The 13,918-nt window shown below is 41.9% G+C and overlaps 1 long non-coding RNA gene across 2 annotated transcripts; it reads left to right on the top strand.

Moving 5' to 3' along the window:
* The first annotated feature begins 578 nt into the window (after window positions 1–578).
* Window positions 579–13,646, top strand: LOC149337079 (uncharacterized). Of its 2 annotated transcripts, none has more exons than XR_016284355.1 (4): window positions 579–1,937; window positions 3,046–3,296; window positions 4,057–4,130; window positions 13,499–13,646. It is a non-coding gene; the product is annotated as an uncharacterized LOC149337079 (long non-coding RNA). The 2 variants fall into 2 exon arrangements; XR_016284354.1 differs by having other exon boundaries at window positions 611–1,937; window positions 3,046–3,119.
* The last annotated feature ends 272 nt before the right edge of the window (window positions 13,647–13,918 follow it).

A 13,918-nucleotide genomic window follows, 5' to 3' on the forward strand; every position in this document is an offset into this window, starting at 1 on the left:
CCGTTATCAGCCTCTCCGCCACCCGCAGTGCCAGGCGTTGTCATTCCGGCGCTCTGGTGTTCCGTCATGTGTGCTAATCTTTTTTACCCACGACTGTACCTACTTGTTTGGCATGGCACAAACCATGGCTGTATTTGAATGGCCGATGCTGGGCAGCAGATACTGCATATGCATGTGCCTATATGGTTGACAAAATGAAACTCATCAATGCACTAACAATCTCAGTGGGTCAAATCCATCAAACGTACAGTCTTTGTCAAAAGTAACCAGGCTGCATGGTTTGCTTCTAGCTCGTACAGCGGATCCCTCACAGCTTCCCTGAAGCTGGAATGGTAGCTAAAGGTAAGGGCTGAGGGTCTTATTACCTTCCAACACGTTTTGATCCTTAGGAATAACACAAGGGCTCCTCTATACAAGCTAGAAGCAAACCATGCAGCCTGGTTACTTTTGACAAAGACTGTACACTTGGCACTTTATGCTGTTAGAATAAAAACTGCAAGACAAATTTCTCTTTTTTTACACGTGCATTTGTTGACTTGACAGTTTCAGAAAATTTTTTTAAAAAGTAACGACTTATATACTTGGGCTTAGATTATCATTAGCAAAATATTTGAGAAAAAGTTTAACTTCATTGTTCACAAAATAATAAATTGCAGGTTTGCAGAGCCCTGCATGCCTGAATCTGAACACTCAATTTCATTCAGAAAATTTTATTGAGCGTGCATTTCAAGACATATACTAATTCAATTAACAAATTGTTAACCACATAGCTGGCCACACAGCTTCTTTGTAGAAGGGCTACGAATACAAATATATACACAGAATATTTCGACAAGGCTGCACTCTTATACATGCACCTCGGTACACAATTACCAGTACAACACTGTTTTTCAAAATAGAAATGCAGATATATATAAATACAATATGAGGATATAAATTACACAGCATATTTCATACTAAGAATTGATTTGGTTTTCACGTTGGATGAGAGAACTCCACTATAAAAAATGCACACCTTCACTGTAGTCTCAAGAAAGCATATACCGTGGAGGTTGTTCTCTCGACGCGCGTTTCAACGCTGCCGCCTCTCACGTCGTGCTGCCGATCAAACAGCGTCACCATGTTTTTACGACAACCTACTCTCTACGACTGCTACGTTGGGTATTTTGTTAGCCTTGCTGATCTCCCATCAATATAAAAAAAAACTTCCCCATACAAACAGAAATCGGCATGTAATTTCGTGAATGAGCAAAGCAGCAAGCCATACTGCCGTGAGAACTCAGGCATTTTTCAACCGCAGCGCAAGCAACAGGTCGTTAATTCGCGCGTTTCTACCAGTGGTAATTGCTCGCAATCGCTGCAATTTCTGTGGATGCCGATACGGCTGAATACCCAATAAAAATACCAAAAATAAAATAAAAAGTAGGATACAAGCTTTTTCACAACGAAACCGAAACAAAAACTGGTTGTCACCGCCAGGTGGCTGCCGGTAGCTGTTTTTCTGTATAACCCTCATGGCGGTTCGGGTGCTGCGTCGCGTGCGTCGCGCTTCGGCGCTTGCTACAATTCGCTACTTGGATTGTGAGCCGTCGTGAACTGTGTTGTGGTTTGCGTGTGTTTCTTCTTGCTCAAGGGTGCACAATCGCGCAGTGCTGTCGACGTAGCCTATTCGGGGCAAAGTGTCATTTTTCTGGTCTCTAACTTTTCAGTCTGTGCGCTTCTTTGTGTAGTCCAGGATGGGTGTCCAGGCACAAAGACGCGCGGGCAGTGTCGCGGTGGAAATGTTCCAAATAAGGCCCGGAATATTTTCTTCTGTGTGACTACGTGGTAGAGAGTGCCGGCTACGTAGCACTCGTGCTGAAATCTCACTGGTTGGTGTAGTGCCCGTGACACGAAGGCAAACAGCGTTCTGCACGACTACGCAATCATCTGAAAAGGTAAGCAGTACTCGTGCATTATCCGAAGCATATAATGCTGGAACGGTGACCTGTCGTACTGCTGCAGTATTCGTGTTCAATGCTATAAAAAGCGTTTAAGGCGCTTTTGTTGTCGCCGCGGTGAGTTGCTCTGCCAAGAATTGTCGCTGTCGGTACTTGTTTTGGCGAAGGGGATGCGACCGTGCGTGCGCTAGCTTTGCATGATTTTGGTATGCGCATGTTTGCGCGTTTTGTTTCTTGTTGAGCACAGATTTGTCCTCGTATATGCCTCGTTCTACGCGTTTCTGCCCATGCTTGTTCACACCACCGCGCACGTTTCAAGGACCGGCACTTTGGCTGTGCGTAAAATGTATGATTGTCTTTCAAGATAGCGTTAGCACTTTGAGGGGGATTGAAACACTTTTTATTCGCCGCGGTTTTTGCTTGGCCCTAGACTGTTGAACCTTAGGTCGTGGGGTCGATCCTGATGGCAGTAGCCGCATTTCGATTTAGGTGAAATGAAAAAAAGAATGCCCCTGTGCTGTGCGATGTCAGCTCACGTTAAGAAATTCTAGGTGGTCTAAATTAATCCGGAACCCTCCAATACGATCAGTGCCCATTTTCCGCATCTGAATTCAAACCCCACTATAAAGAAAGCACTGTCTCAGGTTGCAGTTACCAACGAAAGTTAATTTCCGGCCGTCAGGATCTAATTTTTAAATGAGTATGTGAAGATTTTTTTTTTTTATGATACCGATAGCGTTTCTGGCTACCCAGAGTATAGGATCTTGCATTTCGATCACTCTGCTGTTTGAAAATTGGTTTCTGAGGAAAACAAGTGACGCAATAATTGTCTCAGTTATTACGATGTTTATCTACGCTTTCGAACGCAGATTTGTTTTGCTCATAGCAAGATTCCTTTACTAGTGCTAGGGGAACTGATGCATTTTAAACAGGGTAGTTTTCCTTTGTATTGAGGCGTATACTTGGGCAAGTATATTTGCGTATACTTGGGCAAGTATATTTTTCGTGATCTTTTTACATTCATGTGATATTCACTGTTGGACCGAGTTCGCATGCTTGTTTTTGTACTCCTGTCATAGTGATAATGGAAAATTGGTATCTGCAGGTGGCACATCTGTCTTCCAGTCCGAGTCAATGGCATGGATTTTGTGGCCACCAGATGAAGTCAAAAGCTGTGTTGTAAGTTGTTACTGCATTGTGCTTTGTTCTTGTGGTTGCCATGAAATGTTCTCTTACTTTCATTGCTCTTTTCCTTAATGCTACTGCTTGGAGCAGTTTGGATTGCTCTGCAGAGCCCATGCTTGTTCACACCACCGCGCACGTTTCAAGGACCGGCACTTTGGCTGTGCGTAAAATGTATGATTGTCTTTCAAGATAGCGTTAGCACTTTGAGGGGGATTGAAACACTTTTTATTCGCCGCGGTTTTTGCTTGGCCCTAGACTGTTGAACCTTAGGTCGTGGGGTCGATCCTGATGGCAGTAGCCGCATTTCGATTTAGGTGAAATGAAAAAAAGAATGCCCCTGTGCTGTGCGATGTCAGCTCACGTTAAGAAATTCTAGGTGGTCTAAATTAATCCGGAACCCTCCAATACGATCAGTGCCCATTTTCCGCATCTGAATTCAAACCCCACTATAAAGAAAGCACTGTCTCAGGTTGCAGTTACCAACGAAAGTTAATTTCCGGCCGTCAGGATCTAATTTTTAAATGAGTATGTGAAGATTTTTTTTTTTTTATGATACCGATAGCGTTTCTGGCTACCCAGAGTATAGGATCTTGCATTTCGATCACTCTGCTGTTTGAAAATTCGTTTCTGAGGAAAACAAGTGACGCAATAATTGTCTCAGTTATTACGATGTTTATCTACGCTTTCGAACGCAGATTTGTTTTGCTCATAGCAAGATTCCTTTACTAGTGCTAGGGGAACTGATGCATTTTAAACAGGGTAGTTTTCCTTTGTATTGAGGCGTATACTTGGGCAAGTATATTTGCGTATACTTGGGCAAGTATATTTTTCGTGATCTTTTTACATTCATGTGATATTCACTGTTGGACCGAGTTCGCATGCTTGTTTTTGTACTCCTGTCATAGTGATAATGGAAAATTGGTATCTGCAGGTGGCACATCTGTCTTCCAGTCCGAGTCAATGGCATGGATTTTGTGGCCACCAGATGAAGTCAAAAGCTGTGTTGTAAGTTGTTACTGCATTGTGCTTTGTTCTTGTGGTTGCCATGAAATGTTCTCTTACTTTCATTGCTCTTTTCCTTAATGCTACTGCTTGGAGCAGTTTGAATTGCTCTGGCCTGATATGTTTACATGTTTATATGAGTAATATTAGTTGGCTGTCAGAATGGGCCGGTTGCAGGCCATTTGAAGTTTTACATTCAATATTGCTCGTCTTTTAACCGTTGCATTCTATGCATGAAGTGCGAAATGTCTGCATGTTTTTGGCTGCATTATGTGATACTATTTGACTACGAATATTAACATTATGATGCATGTGTGTTAACTTAAATATGTGTTTTTACGCCACTCATCGCAGGTCACAGATGTAAAAGAAAAAGTGCACACATGAGAACTGGTTTCATTACTGCTGCCTTGTTTTTGCTAAGCATGGAGAGCTGAGCTAATTGGTTCTGGGTAGAATTATGAGACATCATTCCAGTGTACAAAAACACATGAACGAAGAGAGTAGACTCCATAGACCCCATACTTCAACTGAGGTTGATTCCACAACATGAGCTTTTTACATGCAAAGTGGTACTAGTGACCCCTGTGGCTGAAAAGTGTTTCCTCGACCAGGTAACAATTATTCAATGTTGCAAAAACAAAAACATAGGCGTAAGGTTAGCTTGTCACTCAAGTTGAATGCATTGGCGTGACTAAACATTGCCTACCTGGCTGACCCAACACACATTTGCGTTGAGATAATCTATTTCTTTTTCTGCCTGCCTGCTCCAGTCGCCTTACTTCGGCATTGACGCTGTCACGACTCTGTGACAGCATCAATGCGCAAGTAAGGAGACTGGAGCAGGCAGTTTTCACAGGAGAAATTGTAGCCTTAGTGGTAGAAAGCCAGGTTCGAGAGATGAAGTGTGCTGGGCAGCGCAAGCCGGAAGACAACGCACATTCGCAACAGTGACCTGTCATTGTGCCCTATTGCCATCAGGTGTCACACCGCCTCAAGAAGGCCAGTGACAAACACGATGTACATGTCGTATTTTCAGCTTGGGAAAGCTGGGATGCATGTGCCACCTGATAAATGACGTTACGAAAAAGCCTGCCTACAAAACTAAGCACACCAAACCCCTCGTTAAACATGAGGTTGACATGGTGTACAGCATCCTCCTTGCCTGTGGCAAACATTACATTAGACAGACGAGGCTTGCATCAATGAACGCTTGCTTGAACATTGCAGGACAGCTGATTCATTAAGTGGCAGAGGTCATTTAGCTGAGCACATTCGCCTTTGCTCGCACAAGCGAGCATGCAAGGCGTTTTTGAAAGAAACACATGCCTTGTGCAAGTTTAGCACTTGAAAGGGCTGGGAAATTTTTTAAGCCTTTTGTATCTCTGTTGAAAAAGAGAATTACGTCAGCAGCCCTTCTGCAGCGCTCCAGAAAAAGAAATAGATTATCTGGAGGCAAATATGTTTGTTGGGTCAGCCAGGTAGGTGATGCATAGGCGTGCCGATGTGTTTAATGTGAGTGGCAAGATACCTTTACCCCTATGTTTTTTTGTGTTTTGGTTTTTGCCGTCCTGAATAATTGTTATCTGGTGGCGGAAATACTTTTCAGCCCCAGGGATCACAGTACCCCTTTGCACATAAAAAGCCTGTGTTGTGGAATAAACCTCAGTTGAAATATGGTGTCCATGGAGTCTACTCTCTTCATCCGTGTGATTTTGTGTGCCGGAATGATGTCTCATAATTCTCCCTTGTTTTCAGTGAATAAGGAGGGCTTCTGGTGTCTCTTTTTTTGTATGTGATGGTTATAACAAAGTGGCTACCCATAAACTGTCATTTTGGGCTTAATTGAAGGATCCTTGGGAATTTGTTTGACAGCATATTCCATGGGCACTTTCTTGAGAAAAATCAGTTATTTGTTACCCATTTCACTGCATTAACCATTGCTTCTCATCATGTCTCGAAAGTCATTGATAAGCACAAGCTTTCGAGTACCTGAGGGCTGTGTAAGAAGCCTTCTGACATACTTTAAACTACTGAGGATATCTGAAGACAGATTTTACCAATAATTGTTAGCCAATCCAAACCTCTTGGTTCTATCCCTGACAACCTGAAGCTGACCTGTCAATAATTAAGGCTGGAAACCGTTCTGATCCCCAAACTGTTCTCCTATTTTATTGATGTGCATTTTGCATGAACTGTTAGAGCACGAAATGAGTCCGCATATTACTTGCCACCATAATTCAAACTAATATTTCTATACCATTCATCACGGCTCCCATTCTCTTTACTAATGTGCAATCCAACTTTTTGAATTCACAACAGATTTTCACCCAAATTTAGATTCTTTATTTTAGGCAAGTGTCATCGACTTGAATTTCTCCAAAGCTTTTCATGTTTGTCATTATAACCTTTTAGCTACACTCTCATGCTTGAGCCTTCATTCTTTGATATTAGTGTAGATTCATTGCTTCCTGTTCTACGGCTGGCCTTAAAAAACTATTGTACTTCTTCTCTTATGAAGCCCAGCATATCAATATGCAAAATCATAAGGCGTCCCTCATCCTGAGTCACTTTGGGATGTTAAACCCCCATAAACCAAACCAAGCACATTACTAAAGTACATTAATATTAGCCATTCAATAACAGTCTTTGTCTTTATGTCCCAACCTTGTCTTTATGACTGCATTATTCTGAAGGATGCCCCAACTATCTCAGCTACTCTGACTGTATTGACTTTTGCAAGACGGATGAATGGGCTTGTTTGTAATTCATTATGTCAAAACAGCGCAAAGAAGAGAAAGATGAGGAAGGAATGCGACGGTGCGAGTGCTGACTTTCAAGAAGGTTTATTGGAAAGCACATCAAAATATATACACTGGCCTAAACAAAGAATGAAGAAAGGGTGCCTTGTAACATTCACTTTGGATCTGTCAAAAACAAAACGAAAGTTGAATATGAAGCATTTAAGAGCATGAACTCTTTCTTAGGGAGCGATAAAGAAGGTGTGTTAACACATTGATTGCGTTTTTTCTACAATTTCAGTGGCCTCGATCATCTCATGCACAAACTTTTCTGTGTCTGTCTATCACAATGCAGCACAAGAAATTACGCCTCACAGCATAAAGGATGTGGCAAACGATCGCAGTCGCGACAATGAAACATCAGATTCCCCCTGCTAGCTTTGTTCACATCGTAACGGTGGTCTTTTGACCTCTCATTGGCACCTCTGCTAGTTTCTTGCTGAAGTTGATACATTAGCCAGATGGTTCAACTTTAGATTATTACATAGTTTCTTGGCTCTGGACATTGCTATTAACAAATCAGCTGTTGTGTGACACTTGAACTCAGAATTAACTGCCTCCGTTGCCTTGGACAGAAAGACGCCTTTAGACATGACCACAAAACCACCTTCTTTATCAGCAGTTGAATGCGATAGGGCCCACCGTCTTAAACCCGTTACAGTTCAGCCTGCGGGCAAGTTTCTGTCATGGTTCAAACCACGACACCCCATCAACCAACGCCCCCTGAAACACACCTGTCACGCTCAGGTCCAGGCACAGGAAGGCAAGACGTCAAAGTATGGCAAACAGCTCCAGAATAGTCCTCTTCGAAGGAACAATGGCAAATTTTGGCCCGTATATGCTTCAAGCAGCAGACGAGGCAGCAACTCAGTGTCGACATTGTGCACCTTGTTTTCAGACACTCGTGCCTTGGCTTCTCTGCTCCGGGCTAGTGAGCGCAAAGTGGCTGCAAAGTGGCATTCCAGATGGCTTTCACCTGGTCAACGGTGCGTGACACCGTCAACCAGCCACTCCCTGGCTTGTTTTCAGGCACAAGAGTTTGACAACAAGGTGCACACCTTCAGCTTGGAGTCGCTGCCTCGTCTGGTCCTTGAAGTGCTTATGGACCAAAATTTTCCTTTCCGCCGAAGAGAACTATTGTGGAGATGCTTGCCATGGTTTGACGAGTTGCCTTTTCCACGCACAGACCTGAGTGTGACAGGTGTGCTTCGGGATGTTTTGATGCAGTGTCACGGTTTGAACCCTCTTTAGGAACTTGCCCACAGGCCGAACTGTGTCGTATTTAAGAGGGTGGGCCCTCTTGCTTTCAACTGCTGATAAACGGTGGTTTTGTGGTCGTATCGAAAGGCGCCTGTCAGTCCAAGGCCACAGATGCAGTGTATTCTGAATTTGAGCGCCACTTACTATCTGATTTGTTAAAAGCAAAGTCCAGTGCCAAGAAACATTAACAATCTAGAGTTTAACCATCAGGCTAATGCCATCAACTTCAGTAAGAAAAATTGTCCAGCTATCTTCTTTACCGCAAAGACCCATAAAGGTGACTGCTCCTTGAGGGTTGTAGTTTAAGAGAATGGAACCTGTCAGAAACAAATCGCCTTCTCTTTGCGACATAAAATTAAGTTGCTGAGCATTGATGACTCCTCTCGTGTAAGATCTGCAGAGAAAGTAACGCAGTTTCTACACAATAACTCTCGCACCAGTTTCATGGGGTGCTATGTTGACATCAAGGATTTATATTACGCCATCCCTCAATCAGGATCAATAATGTGTTGAAGAATTCATTAACCTAAATGGAGCAGTGGCATTCCAAACGTCTCAGGCGTTTTGGTGAATAATTTTGTCGCACTTTTAAGCTCATACCTTCAGTCCACCTTTATTACATTTCAGAATAGCTTGTTTTTGCAAAAAAAACTATTAGCGCCGCTGTTACGTGGCTTATTGCAGGATCTCCAATCCTGACGAAGCATTGTCTAAGGTGAGAGAGGAGTTCAGTCAAAGCCTCAGTCCACTTTGAATCACCACTGAAATTATAGAGGATAATATGTCATCACATTTATTGGATCTCAATCTTGGGTGGTTACACTTGTTGGGCTTACGAGCCAAGGGAAAACAAGCTACTTTTACCATTTTCTTCGGTTCAGTCTAAGCTGGTCAAGAGGTGTCACTAACCTTTGCTTCAAAAATTGCTTAATGAAATCCTGTTTGATTGCCATGACATCCAGTTTTGCCCAGCTCATATGCCGTTTGTCCTTTACTGGATATTTAGAACCTTTGTCAGTGTCTTTAGCCGATTGCTTTAAGCAGAAGTTGAAACATTCTTTTTGTGCCCCCGTCGAGACTGTAACTCCCAAAAGGAAGTTTGTACGTACCTTTCTCTACATCCACAATTGGTCGCACCGGTTAAATAGGCAGTCGAGTTGGCGTCGATATTGTTTTTCTAACCCTATGAAGTTTCAGTACCTGTAGTCAACCGAGATTATCCATCAGAGTCTCTTCGTGCACTGCACAGAAGACATAGTGTGTTCGAACGCCTTGAAATGCGGCTATGTTTACAGTGGGAAAACAGGCAAGTGTGTCACTGAGAGGTTTAAAAGACCACCACGACGATGTGAACAAAGCTTGCGGGAGAACTTTGATGATTCACTGTCGCAATTGCAATTGTTTGCCAGATCCTAAACGCTGTGAACCGGAATTCATGTTCTGCATTTTGCCTGACAGACACAGAAAAGTTTGTGCGTGAGATAATCGAGGCCACTGAAATTTAAAAAAAAACCGTAATCACTGTGTTAGCACACCTTCTTTACGCTTCCTAAGGAAGAGTTCATGCTCTTAAATGCTTCTTTGTCAGTTTTTGTTTTGTTTTACACTCATGCAATGTGGTTGACACAAGGTGCCCTTTGTTCGTTGTTTTTTTTAGGCCACAGTGTATATATTTTGACGTGGTTTCCAATACACATTGGCGATAGTCAGCACTCATGCCATCATATTTATTCCTTCGTTGTCCTTGTCTTGTCTGCATTGTTTTGTCACAACGTATTGACCTCCTTTCCCACCTCTAGGGTTAATGGTATGGAGAAACCTTAACCAGATGCAGCCCCACATACTTGGAGCATGTCACGATACATGCTGCTGGCACCACAAGGGCACTCGGGTTTATCAGGAGATGTCATGATCTGTGTGCTCTTGCCATGCTGCGCAGTTTATGCATAAAAATTTTATTGATTCCAAACTGAAGTATTCCCTAGCTCTTTCAATTTTGCACCAAACTGTTTGATGCTACGCCACCAACTCCCTTTAATCCAACAGCGACACTTGGTACAGCATATGTGTAATCAGTCATCTCATTTGACCACCAGACATCACTGCATAAAAGGGGAAACGCTCGTTTAGGTGTGTTCCATATACTCTACAATACTTTTCCACAACTTAATGTTAAATGTTGCTGCCCCGCTTCAGACCAGGATGCCATCACAACTAAATCAAGAAATTTTTCCTGTTCCCATTGAAGAATAAATCAAATCAAAGTTTATTTCCCATCTAGCACTACAGATGGAGGAATTGTAGAAAAAAGCTGCCCTTGGGCAGCTTGACGAGTCTACAATCCTTATTATTGACAGGGAGGCAACACAAGAGTTTATACAATTTTAAAAAACAAGCACATCAAGGAAGCACCGGAGAATACACGAAACAGCAATATGTATACATAATGAAACTTAAACAATGTTATGCAAAAACAAATTATGTAGTTCATGACGTGAAAAAGAAAACAAATCGAGGTTAATGTGGATATACCTATTTAGAAGAGATGGAAGTGTGTACTGAAGGCATTCCCTACCAAGATTTAGTCGAGGTGTTGGCACTGTCCATTCTTCGCCACGTCTTGTTGGATAGACTGATTCTTTTTTCCTTAGTTCTGCAAAATTTTTAAGATTTGTTACATTCTTCTTGATTTCTGTTTTAAAAGTAACACTGAGGCGGTATTTATAAAGATTATGTGCTTTAATAACTCTGGAATGACAAAAGAAAGCTGCACTGGGATGTCGGAACGGTAAATTATATGCATTTCGGAGATATCTTTTTTGCATTAAATGAATACGTTCAAGGTTAGTGAATGTTGTAGTGCCCCACACCAACTGGCAATAGTTTAAATGCGAGTTGAATATTGAATTGTATACCAGCATCTTAGTTTTTGTGGGAAGTATGTATTTTAGACGGCCTATAACACCAGTGATTTGAGCTATTTTTTTCAAGATATAATTGACATGATAATCCCATGACATACTGGCAGAAAATATGACCCCAAGGCATTTAAACTGCTCAACAATTTCTACAGCCCGCGAGTTTAATATAATATTCTCGTGCAGTGGGATAACTTTATTTTTCGGCCTAAATATGACAGCTTTGGTCTTACTCTCATTTATTTGCATCAGGTTAACTGCAGACCAGACCTCAAGAGGCATTGTGGCATTACATTGTTTGATAAGTTCATGAACATTTTTACCCGAAAAAAATACGCTCGTATCGTCTGCATAGATGGAAAACTTTGTATTATCGCTAATGTTGACAATATCGTTTCGGTAAATATTGAAGAGTAGAGGCCCTAGCGTACTGCCTTGGGGGACACCGTAGAAGAGCGGCTTCGGTTCAGACTGTATACCATTTATGTACACCACTTGCTGTCTAAACGACAAATAAGAACTTAACAATGAGAGCACTTTTTCTCGGATACCATAGTAGTGTAATTTATTTAGTAAGATTTTATGATTTACCAGGTCAAAAGCCTTTGAGAAGTCCACAAATACACCAATGACAATAGATTTGTTTTCAAGTTGCTTTATTATATATTCCTTTTGTTGGAGTAATGCAAGTTCAGTGGATTTGCTTTTGCAGGAGCCAAACTGAAATGGTGTTAGCAAGTTAAATTTATGGATGAAATTTGACATTCTTAGATGCAGCATTTTCTCAAATGCTTTCGAAAACACTGGCAAAATAGAGATTGGTCTGTAGTTGGCGAGGGCGTTGCGATCTCCTTTTTTGTAAAGAACAACAACTTTTGCTAATTGCATTTTTTCCGTAAAAACTGCAGTTTCTAAACAGATGTTAAAGATGTGAGCAAGTATGGGAGCAATTATGTCAACTACATGCTTGACTGGCCGTATTTGGATATCATCAATGTCACAGCTACTGCTATTGTTAAGATTTGTTATCACCGACACTACTTCGTCTACCGTGACTGGGTGCAGAAAAATTGTTTCATCATTCTGAATTCGAACATATTTGCAAGCGTCAGATCCGGCAGCACGTGTTATAGCACGGGTAGCCAAGCTCGTTAAAAAAGTATTGAATACATTAGCCAGTTCGACGCCAGAAACTTCCTTTCCATCAATATTTAATTTTGTTAATGCAGTGCGTGAACTGTCCCGCTGCAGAAGTGTATTTAATCTCGACCATAGTACACCATTTCGAACATTCTTAACATCTAGAAGTGACACGTGATAGGCTGTTCGTGTAGACCGCAGTTTTTTAGTCAATTTGTTCCTATATTTCTTAAATACCGCAAGGTCCTCAACCTTCCGGCTGCTCAAAAATTTTCTGTACAGCTTGTCTTTCATTTGTATTTCTCCGCGAAGCTCTGGCGTTACCCATGGCTTGCGGATTCTGCGACTTTTCACGCGTGTTACAAGAGGAAAGCAGTCGTGATATATCTGTTTAAAGCAATCGACAAACGTATTATAGGCAACATTTGCATCATGAAGTTCAGCTATCTTACTCCAATATACTTTCATGAGCGCATCCCTAAAGGATTTCAATGATGATTCTGTAATAGCTTGGTATGTGATTGATGTGGACTTACTTCCTATTGTACTAGCGTTCTCAATGCAAGCAAACACAGGAAGATGGTCACTAACACAACAAGATAAAACACCAGAAAAAGCATTCAGCTGCATAGAGTTAGTAATAATTAAATCGAGAATAGAATGGCCTTCGCTTGTGACTCTACCTCACCACATTTTCATTGCATGTGGTCCCTCAAAATTATGGAAATAAGTGATATCGCTTGGAGCATTGACACTGGTTTGTTTTACCTTTTCTTTGCTGCTGTTTTTATTTTTTGCAACTGATGTATCAATGGATTGTATGCCTCTTTTCGTAGTGTATCGTCTGCGACATCTCAGCTGTGCTACTGCAGTCACCCTTCTGATGTTACCTTTATATTGTCCCTCTTATTAATACCCCACTAAAAGCCTTCAGAGGACAAAAAACGATGGCTTTTTTATTTTGCTCATTATGGCACACGTCAGGCTTATGTTTAGGGATATAGGAGAGGCCTTTGTCTTGCAGTGGTGCTAGTTATGCTGCTGATGATGGTACTTAATGACGAGCATATGATATATTGAATAAGAACCTCAAATTATTTTTCTTTTTGAGTGCGAATAGCTTCAGTGGTTCTTGATTTAGGCTCACTTTATTCCTGTGGCCACAATACGGAGTTTACTTTTTTAGCACTCTAATACTGGCAAGAATAAAAACTTGTGGATCCTAATTCTTTCATTTCAATCTTTTCTGCAGAGTGCATCGCCCAGTTTTCCCAAGCCCTCATGCACCGGTGGTACATCAACAAGGCTGTTTCATGGGGCCCAGCTGCATTGACAAGTGGCTAAAGAAGAGCAAGAGGAGCATGAACACAAAATAAAACTGGCTGTAGGAGCTTCATCTATTTTGAAATTTGCTGTCTCATTGCGACAGACATAACATTGCTCTATGGCCCCTGCCCCAACATCTCCCAGTCATTCCAACATGCCCAGTCATTCCAACATGCCCAGGCATTCCAACATGCCCAGTCATTCCAACCTGCCCAGTCATTCCAACCTGCCCAGTCATTCCAACATGCCCAGTCATTCCAACATGCCCAGTCATTCCAACATGCCCAGTCATTCCAACATGCCCAGTCATTCCAACATGCCCAGCATTCCAACATGCCCAGTCATT

Source organism: Amblyomma mixtum, chromosome 7 (assembly GCF_055824585.1).
Source record: "Amblyomma mixtum isolate Tamu chromosome 7, ASM5582458v1, whole genome shotgun sequence".
In the NCBI taxonomy this organism is placed as follows: domain Eukaryota; kingdom Metazoa; phylum Arthropoda; class Arachnida; order Ixodida; family Ixodidae; genus Amblyomma; species Amblyomma mixtum.